The sequence below is a fragment of the Opisthocomus hoazin genome, chromosome 5 (genome assembly GCF_030867145.1).
Source record: "Opisthocomus hoazin isolate bOpiHoa1 chromosome 5, bOpiHoa1.hap1, whole genome shotgun sequence".
In the NCBI taxonomy this organism is placed as follows: domain Eukaryota; kingdom Metazoa; phylum Chordata; class Aves; order Opisthocomiformes; family Opisthocomidae; genus Opisthocomus; species Opisthocomus hoazin.
This window is the reverse complement of record NC_134418.1, coordinates 59,516,253-59,540,016: the sequence shown is the minus strand read 5'-3', so window position 1 is coordinate 59,540,016 and position 23,764 is coordinate 59,516,253.

Below are 23,764 nucleotides of genomic sequence, written 5' to 3'. Positions count from 1 at the left end.
CTGCCGGGCGTGCCGGCCTCCGGCGGGCGGGGGAGCCGCCTCACGGGTCCCCGATGGCGGGTCTCGCCCTCCGAGGGCTGGCGTCCGACTGAAATAAAACCCGAGAAAGAACGGGCCGGGAGCCGGCACCGCCGCCCGAGGGGCAGCCACCCGGCCGCCGCCTCAGCCCCGGGGCCGCCCCGCGCACCGAGGCGTGAGGGCCGGGCCCCGCCCGAGAGGGAGAGGCGCGGCTGCCGCCCGGGGAGCCGCGGCGTGGGGCTGGGTGCCGTCACCGGCGGCAGCGGCGGTTGCCAGCGGGCACCGAGTGCCCCGGCTCCCGTCTGAAGGGTTGTTTCTCTGCAGGCCCCATCCCTGCACCGTGCCTGGCTCTGCCTCGCCTCTTGCTCGGGTCGCCTCAGGCCCGCCGCGCTGGCGGTTGAAGCCTTCTCTAATAAAGTTAATTGGCTCAGCGTACAAAGCACCTCGGAAGCAGCCTGAAGGAGCTTACGGCCCGGGCCGGGGGTGAGGAGCTGCGTCACGGCGCCCGCGAAGAGGCGAGGCCGCCCGGCGCCGTTGGGAGGATGGAGCGGGATCTGCTCTGCGTGGTGCCGGGGGTGGGCAGGCGCCAGCGTGGCCAACAGCTCCGCACACGTGCGTCGGGTTTTATTTTTACCTCCATACTGCGCAAGAGGTGCGTGATTACTGAGGGCACCCCTGCCCCAGACCCCTTTCCCTCACTGGGTGTCCTGCAAACTACTGTTAAAAACTGCTCATTATGGATTTGATTCTGAGTGTAATGTTTAATTAGTGCAGTGCAGGTGTTCTCTGGGCACTTCACATCCCTGCCTGTATTTCCCTGAAATGAAGCCTTAGCCCCCCCCCCCCCCCCTTTTTCTTTTTTTAGGTGCCATTTTCAGTGCAGCATCGTGTTTTCTACTTCAGGAAAAAAAGTTGGCTAGCCGTTTAACCTCAGAGCTCAGTTGGAGACGTTCTCAGTTAATCTACCTCATTCAGCTCCAAAAAAGTAACAATTCATTGTGCTCTTCCAGAACACCATAAATCTCTGTTACCTGAGAGATATCCCAATCGTCTGTGAGTATGCAGTGTGCTCAGGGAGAAAGCCTGGCCTCCAATGGCTGAATAGCTCTTCAGAGGGAAGGCTAGCTTGATCTGTCGTGCTCTTTACCAGTCTAATGACAAACCCGCCACTTTAGCGGGCGTTAAGGTATGTATTTCTGCCGCCTTGGTATTGAATGGTCCCAAGCGTGATGAGTACTTTTACAGACAGACATTTAATGGCAGATAGAGCTGAGGGCATGAAGTTGTCATGAGGATAATCTCCTGGCCATAACTTTTCCACTTTCTTCAGGTCTACAACACGCAAAATACTCCGAGCTCCAAGATAGCAGCGTACATGCTGATCCCTAGCGCCCCCCTTCAAGGTCTTTCTAGCTGTTTGCTGAAATAGTAAAAATCTAAGACTTTGTGGCTTTTCTGCTCCTACGGCTGATGCCAAATACTTGGTCCTCTGTTTACAAAAGACCCTTTGCTCAAGCCTTCAGACAGCCCAAGGCCAGGTCCTCAAAGCCTTCATCACCCGAGTTTCAGTTCGGGCATTTTGTGCTAGCTGCTCCCGCTTCTGGGTGGGGAGACCTGCTTCCAGGCACACGCGCAGAGAGGCAGGGCCGAATCGAGAGCAGACACTCCTACATGCAGGAATCTGGCGGTTTGTTTTTATGTAACTGTCTGGTGCCTCTGTCTATTTGAAGCATTAGGTTTTTATGCTCTGCTTCTGCAAGCAAGAAGATAAGAGGGTTTGGGGTTCTTTTAAAGTCTAAGATTTTACAGAAGCCTGCAGAAGTTAAGATTTTGTTCATCTTGCTATTTTAAAAATGATTTCTGTCCGAAGTGCCTACAGCAAGGATCCATTTGCCTTTTTCCTTATGGGGAAGAGAAGCCAAGTTGCAGGCCTTAAGACCCTCTAGGAACAGCATTCGAGATGTAGGAGGAGAAAAATTGATTTTTCTCCCTGGTTTCTGTCCACAGAAGTGCTGGGAAGCAGAACAACAAGGCCTCCTACCAGATGCAGATAATCCCTGCCGCAGACGTTCCGCGCTTCCCACATGAGCTTCCCCGACGGCTCACTTCGGCTGCACGCTTTCAGCTGCTTGGGGCTCCTCACGGCTGGGATTACGCGGGCAAGGCAGCCCAGCACTGAAGGTTAAGCCAGCGCGAGGGTGTGAATTTACCAAACAGATCAGGTTAGGGACATGTCAGGTAGAGTACATGAAACTGGCATCAGATCACCCTGCGCTAGCTAACAAGTCTCTTTAACAAGCACAACCCAAACTCCCCCCCTGCCCCGATATTTAAGGAAAAAAATTAAAACTAACTTAGGTACACCAGGAACAACCCCAAAGCAACTTCAGACCCAGCTGTGAGCACAAATAACTCAACCTCAGTCCTGCATACGCCAAGGGAGCACTTACCCCCTCCATCTGGCTAATGAAACCAGCACCCAAGCCTACCACCCCAAGTGCCTTGTCCAGTTTTTATAACGTAACCCCTCTCGGGGGAGAAGGAAGATACACTTCCCAGGGGGCAGAACAGAGCAAACGGCTTTTATTGGTCTAATTAACATTAACAGGTCCCTTGAAGAAGGTGGAGAATCCCTCTGAAAGGAAAGGCTGTGGGTAAGGAAAGTGGGTCTGGTGAGGGAATTGCTGATAGTTGGGCGTGTGTAATGGTATTCATGCCCCGTTCTCTCAGCAGTGGGTTGTGCTGGGATATCCTTTTGTTATCTCTGAAGGCCACGGTGATGAAGCACATGGCATCATTTACCCAGTCCTTGTGCCACTACTTTATTAGTATTAAGTTTTTCTGATGCTTCTCGTTACAAGACCTTGTACTAAACCCTTGTCTGCATCAGGTACCTGTGACTGACCTTTCGCTGCGGTACGTTACGCACAGTCCAACAGTCAGGCTGCTGACATGGTGTCCTGGACCCCAGGTGCTTCACACCTGCCCCGTGGAGCCGGGCGGCTTTGCCGGTGGTACGCCTGCCAGCTCCGACCCAGTGCTGTGCCCTGCCCTCGCAGGCTTTGCGCAGGTGGAGCTTACCTCTCCTCTGGAGACAGGCAGTCGTAGCTGAAGGACATTCCATCACCTAGCGATGTTCTCAGAGCACATTTTTCAACGCATCTTGGGAGAATTAGGGTGCAGTGCTGCTTTGCTTTCTACTCTGTCTACTACTTAATATGATTTCCTCAGAGACTAACTCATTTTCACTCGCCTCCAAAATATGGATGCATTCTCTACAGCAGGGCCCATTTCTCACCCCTCACTAACTACTTAGGCTATGAACGCGGTATTTTTTGGACTCTCTCTTGAACGAATTTCTTGCAGGCTTTTAGTTTTTGCAGAAGTGGTGGAGATCATCTTCATTAGTAGACTGACAGATGAAGCGCTCCCAGAAAGCTCTTTGTATCACATCCCTCAGGGAACTTTGCAGTGTCTGGATCCTGAGCGAGTTTATGTGGGCGATACACACCTAAGTGCTCAGCCCTGCTGCAGTATTCCTCAGATACAAATCTGAATATCTGGGGAACTTCAAAGCCACATAAGAGAAGGCATATGAGGAATTCGTTTTTTAGGTGATAGCTAAGCAGAGACACCTTAGTTTTTAGTATACGTTTTTTAGTCAGAGGTATTAGTATGCCTAACTTTAACCTAACTCTCCCTAGGCGAGTAATTTAGTTTGTTGTGGTTTGGTTTTTTTTTTTTTTTTAAGTCTGTAACCACTGCTTGCATTCATTTGGACTCTATTTTTGTGGTGAGATCATTTACAGTATGGCTTGTGTTTGCCCCTGGGGTCCTCCCCCCTTGCAGAGGGCTTCCCTGCTGCCCTTTTGCAGCACCTCTATCAAATAACAGGGTTCTGCTCGGTTGGGTCTCCCTGCCAGCTGCTGTGTTTGGGTTCAGGAAAATCACATCCTCTCCGGTTGCACTCTTTGGCTGTGCGTGGTGATGAATGGATGCAACTGTTCGGTTTAACAGATACATTTATTAATCCGGTATCTGGAAACAGCTTCACACGTCTCCGTAATAGATCTGCGGATAACACTTGCATACTGATTTCAGAGAGACTTGAACTGCCCTTACATCTACGCTGGTGTTCATTGTACGCTCTTGTATCAGCTATTGATAGTGTCATAATGACTAGTCTGAATAGATTTTTATCTTGTTTAGTCAGCTGTGAAAGGAAGCTATAGCTAGTTAGGCAAAATGAAACAGGAGTCTGTCAGAGTCGGTGCCAGCCCAAAGTCCTTACCCTCATCCTTCCCATCATGTTACGCAGAAACTTATCCTCCCCTACTCTCTTGTTGCTGCTGTGTGCCTCAGTCCTCCCCGTTACCCATATTCAAGCTCCGTTCAGTATGGTAACTGAATGCGACGTTTTGTGTTGTGCTGTAAAGCCAAATGCAAGTACCTGCTCCAACTGTGTTCAAGTTGGGGAACTCTCAAAGTGGATCTGATTTGCCCTGTGATACCTATGCCCAGAGGACACTGTCACTAAATAGGCTTGTACCAGGTGGTTATATATACATATATATGTCACCAGATTTAGTTATACCAATTTCTTTTCCTAAGAAAGCAACCTGGAAAAAGCTTTTTTGGGCTAATTGTGTCTCATTATTTAATCCACCATCACTCCTAAACTAAGCCTAGATTGTAAACAGTCTGTGTCTGAGGTGGCGAAGTCACCGTGTTTGATTTCAACAGGCAACATGCTATGAGCATGTCTTATTTTGGTTCATTCTTTCAATAATATGTAATATATAAATTCTTTCAATAATTATGTTTCTTCAATCAGTTTGCTTACCAAAAGGTTTGAGCTAATGTGTAAAAGAGTAGCAAACATGAAAAACCAAATGAGAAATGGTGAACACAGTGTTTCGCATCTGGCTTTCAGTGCAACCTATTGAAAAAGAAGAAAATACTTTCTTTTCTCTGTGGGACTTCCATCTAGTCACCAGCTCTCCCAAACAGTGACATTGTCCTGTTAAGTCTTTACACTCACAGCCATCCATTCTTCTTTCAGCACTTGACATCCACCTTTCAACTGAAGTGGAGTATCTGAGCGCTTCCAGCCCAGACCACACCAATGCAGCAAGGAGGGAAAGAGAAACCACGTGATTAGAGAAATCCTTTGTGTGAAAAAGCAATGGGAAGAAGATTGTGTTTTCCTGAATGTGGCTAGTTCCAGGTTTTCGATCAAAATGCTTCTTTGCAGGAGCTGGAAATAGTTCTTCACAACTTGTTCTGTGAAGATGAAAGGGAAAATAGAAATGCCATCTGCCCCTTGGGAGAGCAGAGAGAACATTCACTGGGCAGCTTGCCCTTTCCTTGCCAAAGTCGCAGGTAGAAGGGATCCAATTCTTCTTTGTTGGTAGGAGGCAGCTACTACAGCCATCATTTATTTCTGGATTGACAACCTGGTTTACTTCTTCCTTGTGGTGCAAGCTGATTTTTGTAGAAAAGTAACTCAAGCTCACAACTGGAATGAGACCCTGTACCACAGCTGGCTTGTAACACAGACAGCATAGCCCTCACTGAATAATGCATAATTAATAATGACATGTTCTCATTTTTAGTCATCTGCAACAAAGAACTGCAAGCCCCAGGGTTTGTTTTATACTAAGAAAAGTACAGATTTCACGGAGCTAGGCGAGGTGTCAGTACGAATATAACTATTACCAAGAAGCCTTTACAAGCAATGATAAGAATAACTCAGGAGCTCACTTCTGCCAACATTTGGGGTTGCAGCTATAGGGTTCCCAAGCAGAATGACTCCCTGAGAGGTTGTTTTTATCTTTTTCCTCTTTATCTTTAAATTCCAATAATTGTAGGGAAAAAAGAAAAGGGATAAATAGGCACTAGACTCCTAACTTTCTTTCATCTCTTCCTTGCTCTTTGCTGCAGTGAAGGTCCTTCAGCTCTGGACTCGTCTTAGAAATTTCTGGGTTGTTTTAGTTTCCTTCATGCAGAGGTTTGCACTTGGAAGTAATTGATCCTGCAGTATGACTATTAATGTCCAATTAAATATGATATACTGTGAAAATGGTTCACACTTTGACCAGGGGCATAAAGATGGATGCTTTCAACCGTTACGGGGCTGTGACTGAGCAAATTAAATCGGCCCAATGGTGGCAGCAGAACATAAGAAATAAACTACAAAAGTATGAAGGGTTTCCTCTTCAGCAAGATTTTTAGGCTGAGTCATCACTGCCAAAGAGGTATCCTTGTTCTTTGGGGGTGGGGTTGCCTTTAAAACCAGAGCACAGCACTTATCCCACAGTAAAACTGGAAAGAAAAACACTGGTTTTTACTGTCAGGGAACGAGGCAAGGTCAGCACTTCACATGAGATTGACCTTGTCTGACAGCCGTCGGGTTAAGATCCACTTCTAGGCCTTCAGAGCAGGAAAGGCAACATGCAGTAGGGATCTCGTGCGAAAAAGAGACGTTTTCTTAGATGTGAAGGCAAAAAGGAGTTTAGTGTCTGAAAGTCACTGGATGGAGTTACTGCAGAGCAGCAGAGGCATAATTATACAGCTATAAAATGACTGCCTTCAACAAGTAAGTCATTTTCTAGCTTAAAATTAAATAAAATCCCATCCTGTCATTTGTCATGGGAGTTTTGTATGTTCTGATAATTTCCTGGTCATACATCATTGCAACTTTTCATTTTCTCACCTGGGGCTGGACCTGCATATTCTTGCCTTTGTCCAAAATCCAACACATCAGACCCCACGTGCCCGTGGAGGCCATGCAATTGAAATAACAAGATAATGAACATTTGTAGTGGTGGGTAGCGTTATCGTTGCTTGCAAAGCACTTTCCTTCTCGTGTGAAAAGCAGAAAGAAAGAAAATCTTCATCAACTTTGTCAAATACAGCGATTTATTGGTGGGGGCTCGCAGCACCTGGGAGCAGTCTGAAGGAAGAGAAATATTCAGCACAGAGAGAGTTAAACGTCAATGGCTTGAAAGGGTTTCTGCAGGAGCATCTCTTTTTCTATGACTGCAAGGGGACATGTATCCGTCCCTCTTATCTTAGGGAAGCAGCTGGGCTACTGCTACCATAAATCAGAAGCAGAACTAAGGGACAGTGATGGGGAAGACTTATGGCAGGGCGGCGGCAGTGCCTGGTGAGACGAGGAGCAGACTGAGTTAAAATGAGGTGCTCAGACCTCCCGTGGGAGCGAGAGATGGCGGACTGGAAGCCCGCAGCGCGGCGGCGGCTGGAGGCAAGGGGCAGTGCCGATACCTGCCGGGCAAATCCTTCTCCAGGGGGTGAGAAACCCCCCGGCTCAGTGTGGAGCTGGTGGGAGGTGAGTGTGGGGCTGGGCTCGGGGTGGGAGCGCTGGCACCGGGGTTCTACGTGACGTCCAGGACCCCACAGCTGGCTGGGCACGCTGGGAAGCCATGCCAGTCCCTGAAAGCCACTGGTGCCAGGGTGAGCCAAAGCCACAGGGAGCTGCTGGCACACACCAGCCTCTCAAATGCGAGTCTTGTGATGCCGTCCTCAGCGCCATGCCCTTGCCCAGACCTGATTGCAATGTCACCGAAGCCTCTGCAGAGCCCCTGGGGCTTTCTGCTCACCGGCACGGGGAACGCAACGCAGGATCCGCCGATCGCTGTTGCGATGCAGAGTTTGCTAGCGCAAGGTAACGTGGCATCTTCCAGTGCAGTCGTTACGGGTGGGATTTTTTGGCATTTCTCCTGGTCACCTTTTTGATCCTGATCACCTCACCTTGGCACATGAGTGATGGTGCAGGCGAAACGACCAAAGCTGCTGTAGGAACAAGGTTGCTTAAATACGCATGCACAGCCTGGTTTGGCTCCCTCACTGCCCAGTTCGCTGGCACAGCCCCGCCGCTACAACGGGGCTTCCCCTTGCTTTAGAGCAGCCCCAACGATGCAAGGTCGAGAACATGCAAAGCAGGTTCCGAATGAGTCACCACGGAAGAAAAGGGTGGGGGTGAGCAACCGAGAGCTCCCCCCAAGACTGTGAAGGTGGTTTCAGGCCAGTGGTCTGCTTCACACCCCCGCTTTGGGCGATACAACGAGCTCCCCACGTACCAGTGTTTGAGGCAGACTAATGCTCATTGCCCAACTGGGGTCTCTGAGGAGCTCTTGGTTTTGGGGACCACCGGTACACTGCGCCTTTGGTCCCCGGTGCTGGCCATGAGGGCGAGGGTCTGTGGACGACAAGCCTGGAGGAAACCCAAGGGACTCGCTCCTCCCTCCTCCATCCCTCCTGTGAGGAGAGCTCACTTCAGGGTGCCCTCCATCCATCACCGGCTGCTTCTTGAGAAACATCGTTATGCTTCCCTTCTCTCCTGGTCTCGGAGGTATTTAAAAACAGCACACCATTTACCTGAACACAGCCACAGGAGAGACCTAACTAACGATGAAAACGTGTGCTAATCTCTGCTTGCTGTGGGACTAGCTGCATGCTTTCAGAGGTTGATATGCTGCCAAGCAAGGACTGCTTGTGGTGCCACCTCCCGGAGCTGGGGTCCAGTGTACCGAGCACATCCCTTTTGCTGTGCTTCCTTTAGGACGTCTTAAGAAAATAAAATAGACAAAAACCCATAAAAAACAAATGAGATTAGGGATGCTCAGTGGGCCATTTCTAAAGGAACTGCCTGTGAAATACCTCACTCGCCACATCTGACAGTGCCTACACAAACTCAGCCTGGGAACAAACATGGACACCCAGCTGTTCCCAGGCCACCCGCCTCGCAGGAGCCAGGCACAGTGTCCCCGCAGCAGCAGATGGCTGATCATCAGGGATATTGCCACGGAGAGGTGGAGTCCCGCGGGGGGAATTCCTGCTGGGGGGTGCCGCTGTGGCAGCGGTGCATGGTCACAGGCCGGCTGTAGAGGTTTCCCCTGTTGCCTGCAGCACCTTTCCCACCACGTCCTTTCCCCCTCCATTGTTTTGCTGTTCTGTGTGATGGATGCACCAGCCCTGCAACAGGAACAGCTCCTCCCAAACACCACGGTTCCCACTCCCTTCCCAAGCCTTCAGGCAGCCCCATGCGGAGCGTAGACGCCGCAGCCATGAGCATCTTGCAGCCCCCAGATCTGCACCCAGAAAAGCACCGCCACCACCTCTTGCAGCGTTGTGCACCCTATCATCTCCTGCAACCACGTGAAACATTCCCTGACTTATTCCAACACCAGCAACAGTGACAAAATAGCACAGTGACAGCATCAGGCAGCGCACGGTTATTGTTTGAAACCAGCCTCTTACTCAGCAGCCTTTGCTCTCCTTCAGAGACACTGCCCCTCCCTTCACTAGAGATCTGCGCTCAGCTTTGCCTGAGCCAAACATCAGCCGTGTCTCTAGCAAGGACCACTTCTTACCGTATTTCTAGCCATCATAATTTTTTGGGGGAATAAAATTTCCTCCTCTTAAGTAAGAGCAAAAGCATTCAGCAGCAACTGGATCAATCTATGACTTGCATTTGCCCTTGGAGTTGCCAGTGGCTTACAGGGATTTACGTATCATCAGTGCTTCCAGGCCCCGCAGGTCCCCGTTGTGTTACAGGAGAGCCTTTTTCATTGAAAGATCTGGGAATCTTCCCTGTCTGAATGGTGGCATCACACAGGCTGAACCAGGGGCCTCAAACAGAACAGCAGCATTTCCTGCATCCCTAATCTCGTCAGCCAGTAAATCAAATGTCAGGGTATTTGCATGTCATTATTGCTTAGCTATTTTATCTACTTAGCCTAATTAGCTAACTAGGCTCATTTAATCCTCAGTGTTTACTAATCCCCATTAGAGATGGGCCTGAACCAGGACCCGGGTCCCAATTAGGAGATAACACGCTCTTGGCAGCCTGCTGCCTCCAGCAGTCACCGCAGCTGATCGTGGGAGTGCAGGAGCCTCCCCAAAACAGTGAGAAAATGCCAGACCTGCACTATTTCTGCCCTCAAGCTCTCCAGACAGCTGAGAAGCACATCAGGACCGAAATGCACCATTTGCTTTGCAGTGGTCTGCGTGTACCTCACGTGCCATACCCGGCCAAAGAAATGAGGGGGAGTTGGTTTTTGTACCCATCTGTATCAGTCGCATCAAACCATCTGAGGTGGCCAGGGGTGCCCCTGGGTGTTAAAGCTCTTGCGTTTTGTCATCCTTTCCAGCTGCTGCTTGTCCCCTTGGCTCACTCTGAGCATGACATGGAGACAAACCCATGTGAACGCTGCAGTCACTATTCACAAGTGTCCGTAGCAATAAATTATGCCCAGGTGAAACAGCGTGCTTGTTCTGCAACACCCAGACAGGCCTCAGCACCTGTTTCTGCCTTGGCCATTGAAACGGGGCTGCTTGTATCTGCTCTGCTCCTGTGTCCACAAGAGAGGGACAGTGGCATGCAGGGAGCCTGCAGGCGCTTCAGCACATGCCCATGAACATCAGACCCAGGAGTCCAGCACTGCTTGCACCAAAGCTGCAGAGCTGAAGGACGAGGTGTTAGCAGTGTCCTCCGGATCATGCACCTTTGGCGTGGTTTCTCCCAGCACAGGGTCGGGCTGAGAAACCTGATCAACACTTGCCTCCGATGTTGCTTCCAGAGACCCACGTCTTCCACCCAGGACCGTGCCTGGCCTCCGTCTCCCTGTGTCGTAGGGAAGGGTTTTACCCATGGCAGTGCTGGCGCCGTTGGTGAGACATGGTGCTTTCCCCGCTGCCCGTGACGGGGAGGCAAAGGGCTCCTGGTAAATTCTGTGGACAGGGGTCTCTGCATAGGGCTCCTGCAGCCTTTCCTAACACCGCTCTTCTTTCCCAGCCAGGGATCTCTGACCCCACCAAGATGTGGTTGCTCAAGTTCCCAGCTCCTCTCACTGGAAACTAATAGCTAGCACACTGAACAAAGAAAATCCAATTTGACATCAAAAAGCAAACAGCCCAGTTCTGGTCTCTCATCTTTCTTTCCTGCTGGTGCAGTACATCAGGCTTTTCGCTGATTTATACCTTGGATGCAAGCAGAGTTTCAGACCCAAGGTTATTCTCCTGTCAGGTGTGGACGCTGGCAATGTGTCCTCGCTGCAACAGGGGATGAAAGGGTTTATGAACTGGGAATGTTCACAAAGGGAGCGTTCATGTCCATACGGTGCTGCTGCGGTTGGTGGTGGGCTGGGGACCCGGCTGCCCAGGGACTGAGGCTCCTTCTGGCAAACCGGCTTGATCGATTGCTCATAAAAGCCTGATGTCACCTTATGATTTTTTTTTTCCTTTTCTTCAAGAGGACCACTAGAAAATGAAATGACTGTAGTTTCATTTGCTGTAGTAGAGCTTAAAGCGGATATGAACTTGGGAGCTGGTCTGCAGCTCACTGAAGTCGGCAGCACCTTTTCTGCCAGCTTCAGTGGGTGCTGGAACTGGCTCTCTGTCAGACAACTTTGATTTTCTGCCCTTGTGTGAGCCTTTCCTCCTGTTTCTCTTTGGGGAATAGCTTCAGAAGGCTTCAGAGCTCAGATGAAATGTTTGCTGTGGCTGGTCCTCAGCTTCTTTTTCTCCTTCCGTCGTGACTGCTCCTCTCTTTTACAGTTGGCAGCTGTAATCACCACTGGCCTCCTCCTGCTGTACATCCCGCTGTGCTACGAGGACTTCCATTTCCACGTGGCTCACGTGTACGCTCGCCTGGGGTACCCCAGTGCCCAGCACATCCTGGGACAGAGGTATTTGCAAGGTAACATTTCTCCAAGCCGTGGCTAACTTGCTGCCAGAGTACATACAGGTGTAAGCCAGAAGCGCAAACGTGGCTGTGCGCTGTGTGGTACACCACTACGCTGCTAGATTTTGGACAGGGTATTTACATCCTAATTGTTATTTTGCTACCTTGTCTTGCACCCAGGAGCTGGAGTGGAAAAAAATGAGGACATGGCCATGCACTGGTTCAGGTGAGGTGTGAAAAACCCCCCCAACTCCTGCCATGGGAAATTGCCCTCTCCTGGGGAAAGGGTACGGTGGCGTGGGAGGAGGAGGAGGAAGAGCTGGCAGTGGTTTGGGGGAGAGCCGTGCAGAGCCTCCTGTCCTGCACTGGCGGGATGGCAGTGGGGAGACCAGGAGCGCTGGAATTCTCGCTGTGGGTTAGATGCTTCGCTCCGCTGTCCCCACCTGCTATTCCTATTTTTTTAAGTCAGTGGGAGGCAAGTAGGTATGTCAACACCGAGTGTGGAGAGGGATGCCGGTGCTGCTGTACAGGCTTTTGGGGAGGTTCAAGCCGCAGGTGGGTAGCAGGAAAAATGTACAGGCGCAGGAGGGGAGGGCGCCAGGAGCTGCTGAGGCAACAGAAAGTCAAGTTACAGCAGCATATTAATTTCCTGCTCTCGACACACGCTCCCAGGAGGTTTCTGCCACATAAGCGAGGCAGCTGTGCCTGGCGAGTGCATTTGCTGTGGTACCTGGCGTGGTTACCGCCGCGGCCAGAGCCTGGGCTGCGTCTCCTGAGATCCTCCCACTCCTGCTGAGAAATGGGAAGGATGAGGGACAGGGAAAGTTACTGTGCTACCAAAAAGCGGGGAGGGGGGACATACGTTAAATGTTTCCTCTGTGTTTGCCCAAGGCGTAGAACAGCATCACACTGCAGGATTTTTAGGGCTGGAATAGCTGTGCCCATGACAGCAGGGGTTGTGAACCAAGAAGGCATCTCTAAGGACATCTGTACTTCGAGAAACGCTCAAGCCGTGGCACCTTTCTGGATAAGGATGTTTCCCAAATCAGGGCCTGAAAATTTTTAAGGGATAACATTTCAGGACACCAATTTATACCTTTTTCTTTCTTTGCTCTTACCTCACTTTAAATCATTCAAACTGAGGTTTTCTTCTTCTGAACTTTCTTTTACTGCTTTCTTTGCTTCTCGCTTCCCGGCTGTAGGCAGGCTGCGGGGCAGGGCCATCCCCACTCTTCCTTCAACCTGGCGGTGGGGGCACTCAGAAACATGACCGTGACACTTGAAAAAGGGTAACCTGAGCTGTTCCTCTTCCTTTCTGTTTCGGCTGTGTTCCCAGCTTCTCTGGGGAGGGGGGTCACGTGGTGCTGTAGATACTCCATGCATGAAGCTACTCCAGCATTTCTAATGCCCTCTCCTTGTACTGTCAGTAATGCAGCCCTACCTGTGGCAAGAAAGCTGAAAAACCCAATTAACCCCAAAAGATTTTAACAAATAGGTGACACAGTACCTAAAATGCCTGTGATCTGATGACGTATGTACTTCCATCAGTGATTTCCCAGTCAAGGCAAGGGACAAGACCCATACTGGTATAGAAAGAGCTGTTGAAGCAATGTAAATTTTTGGCTAGCAAGACCTGGCTTTCTTTCTAGGGGAAGCCCCCTTTTCGCTCTCCTTCCTGTCCAGTGAGATCAGTGAGAAGTTTCCTGTTGACGGCCCAGCGGTTGGGTTGAAACCATCCGGGACACATTTCTCCCCCCGACGTGCCTGCGCACACCGCACACCAGTGTTCCCAGCAAGGCCCACAGCCAAAGAAAACTTGCCTTGTGCCTTGTACATTCCCTGTGGCAACTTGTCCTGGGCCTGTGAAGCTAAAACAACTGAGGAGTTCCCATTACAGTGAAACCCACTCTTTTATTGTTTTGATTTGAGTTTTTTAAGTTTACTCCAAGTCCAAAAATTAAAATTAAGGTTGGGGAGAACAGTCTTAAGTCTAAAAAAGTGATGTTTGGGCGAACCGTGTGACCTGAAGCCAAGCACATTTAATTTCAATCTCTGCTGCATGTCACATGATCAGGCAGACTCATGCATTCATTCGTAAAAGGAGTATGTATTTCAAGAACTCCAAATCCGTCTCTACTTCAGTTCAACTAAGATGAGAAAATCACCAAACCCAAAACATGTGTGCTCAGACCACAGGGAAAAGCAGAAAGAAAATCAGATCGTTTTCTGAATAGTGGAGAGTGAACTTTACAGATGCTTTAAGATGCGGTAGCTGTGGTCCTCATATAAAAGCCTGGGTAAATAAAATTTAGCTAGGAATGAATCAAACATCCCCCTAGATTTTCTTGATGAAGTTTTCCTGTCCTTAAGGGAAGTGGAGAAACTCCTCAGTGTGGCAGCAGCCCACGGGCTCCGAGAAGCTCAGCAACTTCTGGAAAACATCAAGAGCAGCAGCCTTCCTTGAACGACTGCTGCAACACAGATGCTCGTCCAACCTTGCCGCCTTCTGCGCTTAGCACCCTGCTTTCTCCTTGCTGAGTGGCTAGTCTGTAGGCATTGGAATCATTCATCGGACGTTATATTTGCTTTGCACTGGATCTCCACGGTCGGATCTCCAGGAGTGATTTGTTGCCACTCCTTCTTCTTTTGCTTCCCGGCTCACCATTTCTGAGCAGCGCTGGAAATGTGGGGTGGAGGGGGCAAATAGCCCTCAGGGTGACACTGACAACGGGTGCGTGAACGGTGCTGAAAAAGCACTGCTAGCGTTGCACCAACTGATCTGCTAATACCAAGTTAGATCCAGATATTGGTCTGGGCTTGATGCGGTGTTGCCTGTGCATTTGTGCTGTGTGTATTTCATGCTCTGCTTATGCATTGCAATAAATGATCACGACTGAGGCTTTATCACTGTAAATCAGCATGACATGCACGCATGATGTCATTTGTAATAGAAATGACAGTCATTTAATAGAAAATATAAATAATACCCTCACTTAATAGCTATCGTTCCTCATCAACATTACCATTGCCATGCCAGTTTTGGGGAAAAGTAATTCGATTTGATGGAAACTGCCTTCATTTTCAGGGTGGTCTCGGTTTAAAACCACAGTGGGAGCAATTGCATTTCACGGGAAGTGCACTCACTAAACAAAGATCTGCAGCGTTTTGCTAGCAAGAAAATTGTTTCCCAGGGCTGCCTTTGTTGGTGTGCAAGCTGCTTTCCCTTTTTCCTGCCGTGATTATCCAGCTCACTTGTTGCATTACACGAGGTCCTGCGCTCCCCCGGGTGCCTGCGGCCGTGCTGGTGAGCCCGGGACCTGGGGGCTGCCGCTGAGGGAGCAGACGGGACAGTAAGCCCGCGACGGAGGGCAGGCTTTGATTGCGGAGAATTGCTTTTGCACCGTGACTTGTAGGCCTGGCCGTCCTTCTGCCTCCGCTCCACTCCTCCCTGGCAGCACGTGCTGCAGACCAACACTGGCTGTCTGCGGCGCGGCCGCCCGCTCCCCCTGCCCGCCTTTCCCCCGTCTCCTTCCCTCCTGCGCTCCCTCCCACGAATCCGTTTATTAAAGCTGGTGCCACAACACCCGCAGCAGAGCAGAGCACCAGGCGAGTTCCTCTCTTCCCTCCCCCTCAAGCAGAAAAACAAGACAGCCTTTGCCAACTCAGAAAGGATCTTATTTCCATGGCCTCTGCAGCGGCTGCGGACCGGGGCCCCGAGCCAGGGCCCTTCAAAGGCAGGGGAATATTTCCCTTGACATGAGGCCAGCGCTGCATCGTGTCTCAGGCCTGCTTTTTTTTCTCGTACAGTAAACATGCATGAGCTGTAGCTCCTGATTTGGAAGCAAGACCCAGGGCATTGAAGCGTGGTCGGGCAGAGCCGTGCCCTGCTGTACGCCTGCGCCAGCTGGTGATGGGCGAATTCACGCCCCTTTCCTATGGCACCAGCTCCAGGATGATGCTGTGAGCTGCCCGGGTTCGGCGTACGGCACTGCCTCGGCGAGCACCAGGCGTACTAACCTGGGTATTTGAATAGCGAATATGCCGAGGGCCTGGTGGGCAGGGTCATCGCGCTGCACAGGACTTCAGAAGTCACCTTTCCCCCATGCCCCATGTGGTCAAAGTGAGGGAGGAGGTTTTGTGTGCTGATCAGTTTTACCACCTGACCCAAGTCATTACCCAGCACCAAACCAGACATTAACACTGACCGTAGACTGGTCAGCTACCGGGCTAAAAGTCGGCCTCAAGGTTCATGCTGCCTTCGCTTTGGTGGCAAGATGCAAAGTCAGCACGTTACTCGTTTGCGGGTTCTTTTGTTAATTTTCTCAGAAAATGTCATCTTGAATTATGACATTTTCCTTTGTTCTCAGCTGTAGTTTCATTAGCTCCGTATGTTTCCTTACTGGTACACATGGTCTCATACAGCAGGCAAGTGACTTATCATCCAATGCTTTCCAGGTGCCATCTTTTTTAATAAGGAGTAGTAAGAGCTGGACAATAAATCATGAGCAACCTTGCATATATTTCAACAGAAAAAAAAATCCTGTTGATTTAATAAAGCCAGTTATCAAACAGCAGCAGGAGAAGGCTATTGCGACTCAATGTGGTACCACGACTTCACCAAGAAAAGATGTTCACTGGTTTCGTGCAATTTGCAGAATTAGCACTTGCATTTCTACCCTCGCATCACCTCCCCCGAGACACCAGTGTCTCCCACCCTAACTGCTGTCCATAGAATTTCCCCCTGGATCTTCTTTCAGTCCAATCCCACTAAACATGGTTTTGCAGTCAATGGCCAAGGGCATGCACATTCACATTCCTCCTACCTTTTTCCCTTTTCCTCCGCTGACCTGCCTTGCCGGGGCTGCGCCAGCTCCCCGTGGGTGCAGGCACCCTGTTTCCCCCGGGGAACGGACCCCGGTCATGGGGTGCTGGTCCCGCATGGCACCAGCTGGACCTCCCCGGCAGCTGCCAGCCCTCTCCTCTTTGGCACTGCCTGTGTGCAGGCAATTAGAAGGATTTTCTTTCCCAAAACACAGCTCTAATTATAATCTAATTCAGTTTATTTGAAGTACATTTTGGTAACATTTCCATTATGCAAATATCAATTTATTATCCTCACATTATGTTTTGACTACAGTTGTGTTGCTAATTAGAGGCAATTTAACAGCTTTAAAAAACCCCATCCTTTCCTCTCCATGCACCCTTACTTCCTTGCAAACCACACAGAACAGACATTTAGCACGGAGTCAGTGATGAAAGCCTGCAGTTATCAGCTCTGTTTTCACCACTTTAATTGACTTTCATTACATTAGAAGCCACTTAGAAAGCACAGATTTTTCTCATTTCCTTGGGTTTGGGGATGGAGGTGTGAAAGAGAGGAGGGCGACTTCAAATGCATTTCTAACATTTTTCTGCCCAAACCTTCGGGTGGGTTTGGCGTGGCTGCCCGCTCCCAGTCACTGGCCACACTGTCGCCTTTGGCTGCAGGGAAACAATTATAATGGTGATGATGCTGGCCTGGGAAAGATGACACATTGCAGGGGTAAGAGGGATGAAAGCTGACCCCGGGGTCTGGGATAAAAATCTCCCAAAACAGTCTATTGTGAAGAGGGTTGCGTGGCCTGCCAGCAAAGGCACCGGGAAAACAGGGCAAAACCCTGTGAAAGCTGCAATTCCTGTCTGCCCTGGTGACCTGTAGGCTTAGGTCGTGGAGGCTGCCCAGCTGGGTGAGGGCCTCGGGAGGTGGGCAGTGGAGAGTTTTTTGGGAGGGGTGGGGGAGCTGTGGGGAGGTGTGTGGGAATAGGGACTAGGCAGTGGGAGCTTATGGAGGGCTGAGCGCCTGCCAGTCTGTCACCAGCGTCTGTAAAAAACCCTACACGGTTATTCCTCCCAATGCCTTTTGCAACGACCACAACTTCTGACCGCTGTTCTTCTGCAGGCTTTTCTGTTGGGCTTGTTAGACGTGTCTGCTACCACGGCTCAGGGCGGGATGGGATTCTACACCGTGTGCTGGTGGCACGAAGGTTTCTGCCTCCCAAAGCATCTCCAGGGCATCCCCAGCCTCCTGGCTGGCATGTTTTCTGACAATAGAAATGTTGGTTTACCAGACGTTTTGAGGACTCTCACAGCTTCCCAGAAAGATGACTCTTGGCAGGTGGGAGGGAGCATTACTGCCCGTAATAAAAGACCATCAGAATGATCAAACCCGTAGATGGCTGAAGAAGCTGTGCGGCTCTGGCTTTGAAGTGTGTGCTTCAGCAGCAGCTGAACATTAGGGGTCCCCAGCGGACTTTCGAAAGCTGTGTAGGGGGAAATAAAGAAAAAAAGACTGAAGCCTTCCTGCATTTCTCTACGATATAAATCCCAATACCCCACCCACCTACCAGGCAAGCTCTGTTGATACCAGGGGCGAAACAACAGCATTCATGCTCTGACGTAAAGCGAAGACAGCAGCCACCGCACTGTGCCTACAGAAACCCGGGGGTCTCGGGGAGGGCCTTTTCTTCCTCCCCAAAGTCAAGCTGCAGAGCTTTCTGCCCTGTTTTGTTCTTAATTGCAAGTGTTCTTGCAGTGTGAAGGGCTCTTTTCGGTTTGCTGCAGTTCCCCCCCCCTCCCTTTTCATTTATTTTCCTCGGGAGCTGTTAGCTTTCATTTGCAGAGAGAATCCAGTGTTCCTGTAATGGAGACGCAATGGCCGTGAGCAGGCGTGGGGGAAGCTCTGCCGCAGCACGGCCACGCCACACCAAACCTCCTCCGGCCGGCCAGGAGCCGGGCTGTTCCCGCGGGAGAGGAGCCAGCCGTGACATTAGGCTGCTCCTTTGCACTTGTCACATCCATCGGGTGTCTGAGGCGCGTGGGAGACCCCGGCCGTCCCCCTGTCCCGCTCTCCTTCACCGGCATCGCGATGGGAGCGCGGCTCGACCTCCGGGTCGTGGCCACGTGCAGCAGGGGTGGGCGCAAGGGGAGGCCAGGCATTGGCATCCGTGTCTGGGCGGGAGCTAGCGAGGCTCTTCCCAGCCCAGCTCAGCACTGGTGGCACTGCAGACTGTGCCCCCTCTTTCCTTATTGCCCCAGGGAGTAATTAATGTAATTAGCGTACCAGGCCAGCATTTGCCAAGCCCCAGAAGATCTCACCGCTGCCTGAGGCTGTTTGGCGCTGGAGCGGGCAGAGGGTGGGAAGCGGTGGGCTTTGGCTGAGGGGAGGGAGATGCAGACCCAAGCAGGTCCCACGCAAGCGCAGAGCATCGCACGCACGTCCCCCGTGTTCGGCATTTTGTGGAGGGCGCAGGGCCTGCGAAAGGTCTCTGCGTCTGGGCGTAAAGCCCCTGGGTGTGGTGTTGGTGTGGCTCTGGCCACTGGGAGGGGAGGAGGTTTTACCTGCAGCACAGACAACTTCAAGCAAGCCATTCTGTTAAGCAGCCCACTACTGAATAGCAGTACTTAAAATGAAGGAGCTCCCCAGAAAGGGAAGACACTGTGAATTTGTCTCCCTGAGGCTAAAAGGAGTGTTTTGATGCAAGTGTCCAACAAGAGGCTGACAGCACTTTGAAGGGCTGTCATTTCAGTGTCCCGCAGCTGACAGCTCTGTAATTCAGCTCTCGGAGATTATCGCATATGATAACCCACATCACTTCCCCTCATAGATTAAAAAGGGACAAATACCATAATATTGTACCTTTAGTGCATTAAGAATTTCTCAATGCAAGACAGATGCAGGATGAGCGTTGCGTTTCTGCTCAGCCGGCGTTCTGCTTGGGGCACTTTCCGGCAGCTGCTCCCAGTAGGACTTAGGACCCTTTGCAAGCACCATCTCTGCCAGGCAGCAGCTACTGCTGGAAGAGGGCTTAGCAAGCTCCCCTTCCCATTCACAAACCCGTTTTTGCAGCATCGCATCCCCGCAGCACAAGCCCAGCCTCACGGGGAGACATCAAGACGTATCTGGCCTTGGATGCACAGGGCAGAAAACCAGTGCTGTGCAAAAACCAGGCTGCATGGAGATGTCCATCATAAAATACAATCCAAATATTCTCAGGTCATTTCGGCTTCCCTGATGCTACCATGATGCCTCTGAGGGAAGTTTTCTTCTGCTTCCCTGTTGCAGCTGGTTACCAGCTGTTCCCCAGGATGGTCAATACCTTCCTGTATAGCTTTATGTGCAGCGCAGAGCCTGTGGGCTCTGAGAGCCAAACTGGCTTTATATTTAATTGGGCTGCTGTTTTACTGGGCCAGAAGAAAGATGTGGATCCACACATGGGGGACAGAACTTGTCACGGGACAGTAAAACGTGTGATGGATATTAATGCCAAATGCAATTATCCTTGGGGTATTCCCAAAGGCAGTAAAACATCTGCGATTCCCCAGCTCTGTGAACTTTATCTCTGTCAGGTATGTCAGTACATACTCCTGAGCGTGCAAAGCCAAAACCTGTTCAGAAAATGGCTTAAGCGCAGGCAGAGTGAAGTATCTTCCAGTGCTACATATCCTCACTGAAAACCTGAAAATACGGCATTATCAGGCTTGAAGTTTTGAGCCTGGCACCACTTTTCAAACCCATTTCTGAGCGGCTGCTTCCCTCAGCCACAAGCTGGCGGTCGGGGCACCCTCGCTAGCTGTGAGCTTCACCTTGTCCCAGTAAGCAAGGATTCACTACTTTTATTTCCATGCTTGAGGCGTCGGGAAGGAAAGGCCGGGTGCCTTTCCACCCAAGCCTCCCTCAGTGCTGCGGATGATTGCCATCTGTTTTCCAGTTTGCTCGTGATTAGCCAGGAGGATCGGATGAAAACCCGCTGCATGCCGCATAGAGCAGCTGGAAAGCACCTACCTGCAACAGGTCACTAATACTGATCAGCTGTGACCTACTCCCTCCCTTCTGGGAGGGAGCGAAGTGTGGCTGCGGACCCCCCTGATTCCCCCCGCTCTCTACTCTGCTCTGAGCCCCTGGTGCACGTCCTGTGGCCGGGGCTCAGAGCGGGGCAATGGCCTTGGGAATAAATAGGCTGCAGCATAGGAAACCATCCCAGAGCAGGATTTTCAGATGGTTTTTAGGAAATCCCTGTTGCTTTCAGGAAGGCCTGGCTCCAGACCCTCTCTGGGAGGTTTCTGAGGCTCGCTTTGGGCACGTGTTGCGGCAGAGTGCCAGGGAAGACAGACAGCCATGGGTGGGAAGTCTTAGGGGTAGCCACAGCTTGGAAGAAATGCGGTGATGAACAGCACAGCAGCCTGTACAGTCAACAGCCCCCCTTAAAACTAGGCAATACTAGCACCTATTTTGCCATTGGCTGCCATCCGAATGTCCATACATTCCTGCCCAGAAGTGGCTATCCAGCCTCGGGGCTGCCAAGAAGGTGGGATGGGCAGGAGGGAACGGGAGGAGACACAGGGAGCCCTGGCAGGAGTTGTGTGGTGGAGGCAGACCCGCAGCCCCAGACTTGGCACGGCAACACGGCCCTTCACCCAGCAGTCTTTGCGGAAGATCTGGGGATGACTCAGTTACAAAAACCCAAGGGAACACTTTGGCAGGCCACAAAAGTGGGACCCAAGCAAGCCATTAGATGTGGGAGGCAAGGCAAAAATCAGATGCTGAGGAAGGGGATGGGTAGCAGCCATAGTGGTGACTTCCCAAAAGTGGCTTGCCATCAAGGTTTCCTGTGAGACAATCTCTAGATTTATAAGCTGCAAAGCTCTGAGTGCTGTAATGACACAATCAGTAAAAAGGTGGTACCCTAATTTTTGGCTGTTTTCAGCAGTGTCAATTTACCATACTTCCGTCAATCAGAACTTTCTATGTAAAACAGGATCAGGTCCCTGTAGTGGCTTCTAATTCCTGTGAAAATTTCCACAGTTGTCCAAAACCATAATTGGAAAATATTCTATGTACATACAAGTCATTACCCAAATGCACGTGATCCTGGTCGTGGTCCTCCACTGAAATGTGGTCAAAGCTCCACTGATTTCACTGGGGAGAGGGAAGAGCCAAGGACATGCAACAGAGAAGAGCCAAGGAGATGCAACATGCACCATGTTAAGGAGTGACCTGCAACATGGGAAATGTCTCATAGATTGATCCAATAGATTGATCCAAACTTGTCTCTCTCACGCTTTTCAGGGAACTATGTCAGTATTTCATGGAATATAAACGTAAATCCTTACACAAAGCCATGATCCTTCTTATCATTTTTCTGCCTTAAGCCTAACAAAGAAAAGAGGCAGGAGCAGCTATGAAAATAAGAGATCCTACGAGATCTGTGCAGCAACAAGGCATGACCGTAAAGCAAAGCCATGCTGCATCCTGCAGCCAGAGTCTCCATTTATTGGTGCAAGACCCTGTGGAGCTGGAACAGAGGTGGAACCATGAATGTGGAGAATAAGAGCCATATAAAACATGATGGCCATGTGAAGCGAGCTGCTTCCTGCATCATACTGATCATTGCTTTGGCAAGACAGCTCCCAGAAAGAGAGCGCGTTGCTGGTAATGGAGCACAAGACAAATAATGTTTGTATTACCTCATTGTGCCGAGGGTTAACAGCATAGTAAAGCACCAGTGCGGTGTTATTACCCCCAAGACATAACCATGTGTCGTATTGTGCGGCACCTGCTGAGGATTAAGCGTCTCAGTAAAGTCATCCCCGGACACAAAGTCACTACAGCAGTCATTACCAACTGCACTGCCTAAAAACAGCACATAATAAGGCACGTGAGAGCAGCAGTGCTGTGGCTGGCCCCGGGGAGAAGGCTTTCCCCGCCAGCAGCACCAGGCTCCTCACTGCGAGGAGCTTTTATTCTCCCTGAGTTGCCCCAAGAGCTCAAGGCCAGAGTCCATGATGCTTTCTAAACCCCCAAGTCAAAATAATAGTCCGTCCTCGGGGGCTGGTGTTATAATCCTGCTAAGCCGGACGATGCCATGTATGGGATGAAGGGCTGGCCGATCTAATCTGAAACAGCGAGGCGGCAGCTTGCAGGGAAGGACCCCATGGCATTTGGGATGCTTGAAGCCAGTCGCCTCATTGCAGATCAGCCGTAGGTGCTGGCTGGGCAGAAGTCTCTCCAAACTCACCAAAAGAACAAGCCAGCTGCGCAGGGATCAACAGCAAGTGAAGAGACGATACTTTATTCATCTTTCTAGATGCAGTATCTGCCACATAATATGTCAGGTGTTTTGGCTGAGGGTAACGCAGCAACACGGAGCCTAGGGCTGAGAAGATCCCGCTTTAAGAAGTTAATCTCCTCTGCTGAGCCTGGATATCTGTGCTGAGGGCAGATGATGGTTTAGCTCAGAGGCCTTAGAAGTAACAGGTCCAGTTCTAGGCTTGGGCAATTTTCGTTTCCCTGCCTAGGGTTTGTTGAACAACACAAACCACGTACAAGGCACACAGCTCGTCTCAGGGAACATCATGGATGAGCCATCCTTGGCTGAGAGCCAGTTGCAATGAAAATATATTTAGTTTATTTTAAGACAGAAGCCAAATGTGAGATCCAGAATAGCTCCGAGTGCTGTCTATGTGCTCACATGTTGCTGCTGGCCGCCCATCCTCACGTTTACCTTCCTGGCTCCAGCACTGGCTGGATCTGCCATGGACCTTCTTGCAAATCCAGTTTTTGTTCCCCAGAATTGCTGTCCATCATCCAGACGTCAGCGAGAGGCATCAGTTATGCACGTCAGCGATCGCATCGGCTACGGTGATGAGGCAAACTGCTGAATTCACTGCCTGCACATGCATCACATATGTGCAGGCAGATGCACACATCTATTGCTTGAAGTTTCACTGGGATGAGGATGCTTTTTGCTGGTGAGGAGTGACTTGCACGAGAAACCTTGAGTTTTCACCACTGCCCTAAGTGAGCTGCTGGAAACCGAGCACCAGGGACTCGCAAAATCCAAACTATGTGGGAATCCATCTCCACTGCTGCTGGCTCCAAGTTTGCTGTATGCCATTAAGGGTGCCAGCTTCAAGGTTTTCCAGTTGACCATTTCCCCTAGTAGGCCCATCCATAGAGCCAATCCCACTCCTGTCCCGTCAGTCATGTTTTCACTGCCAACC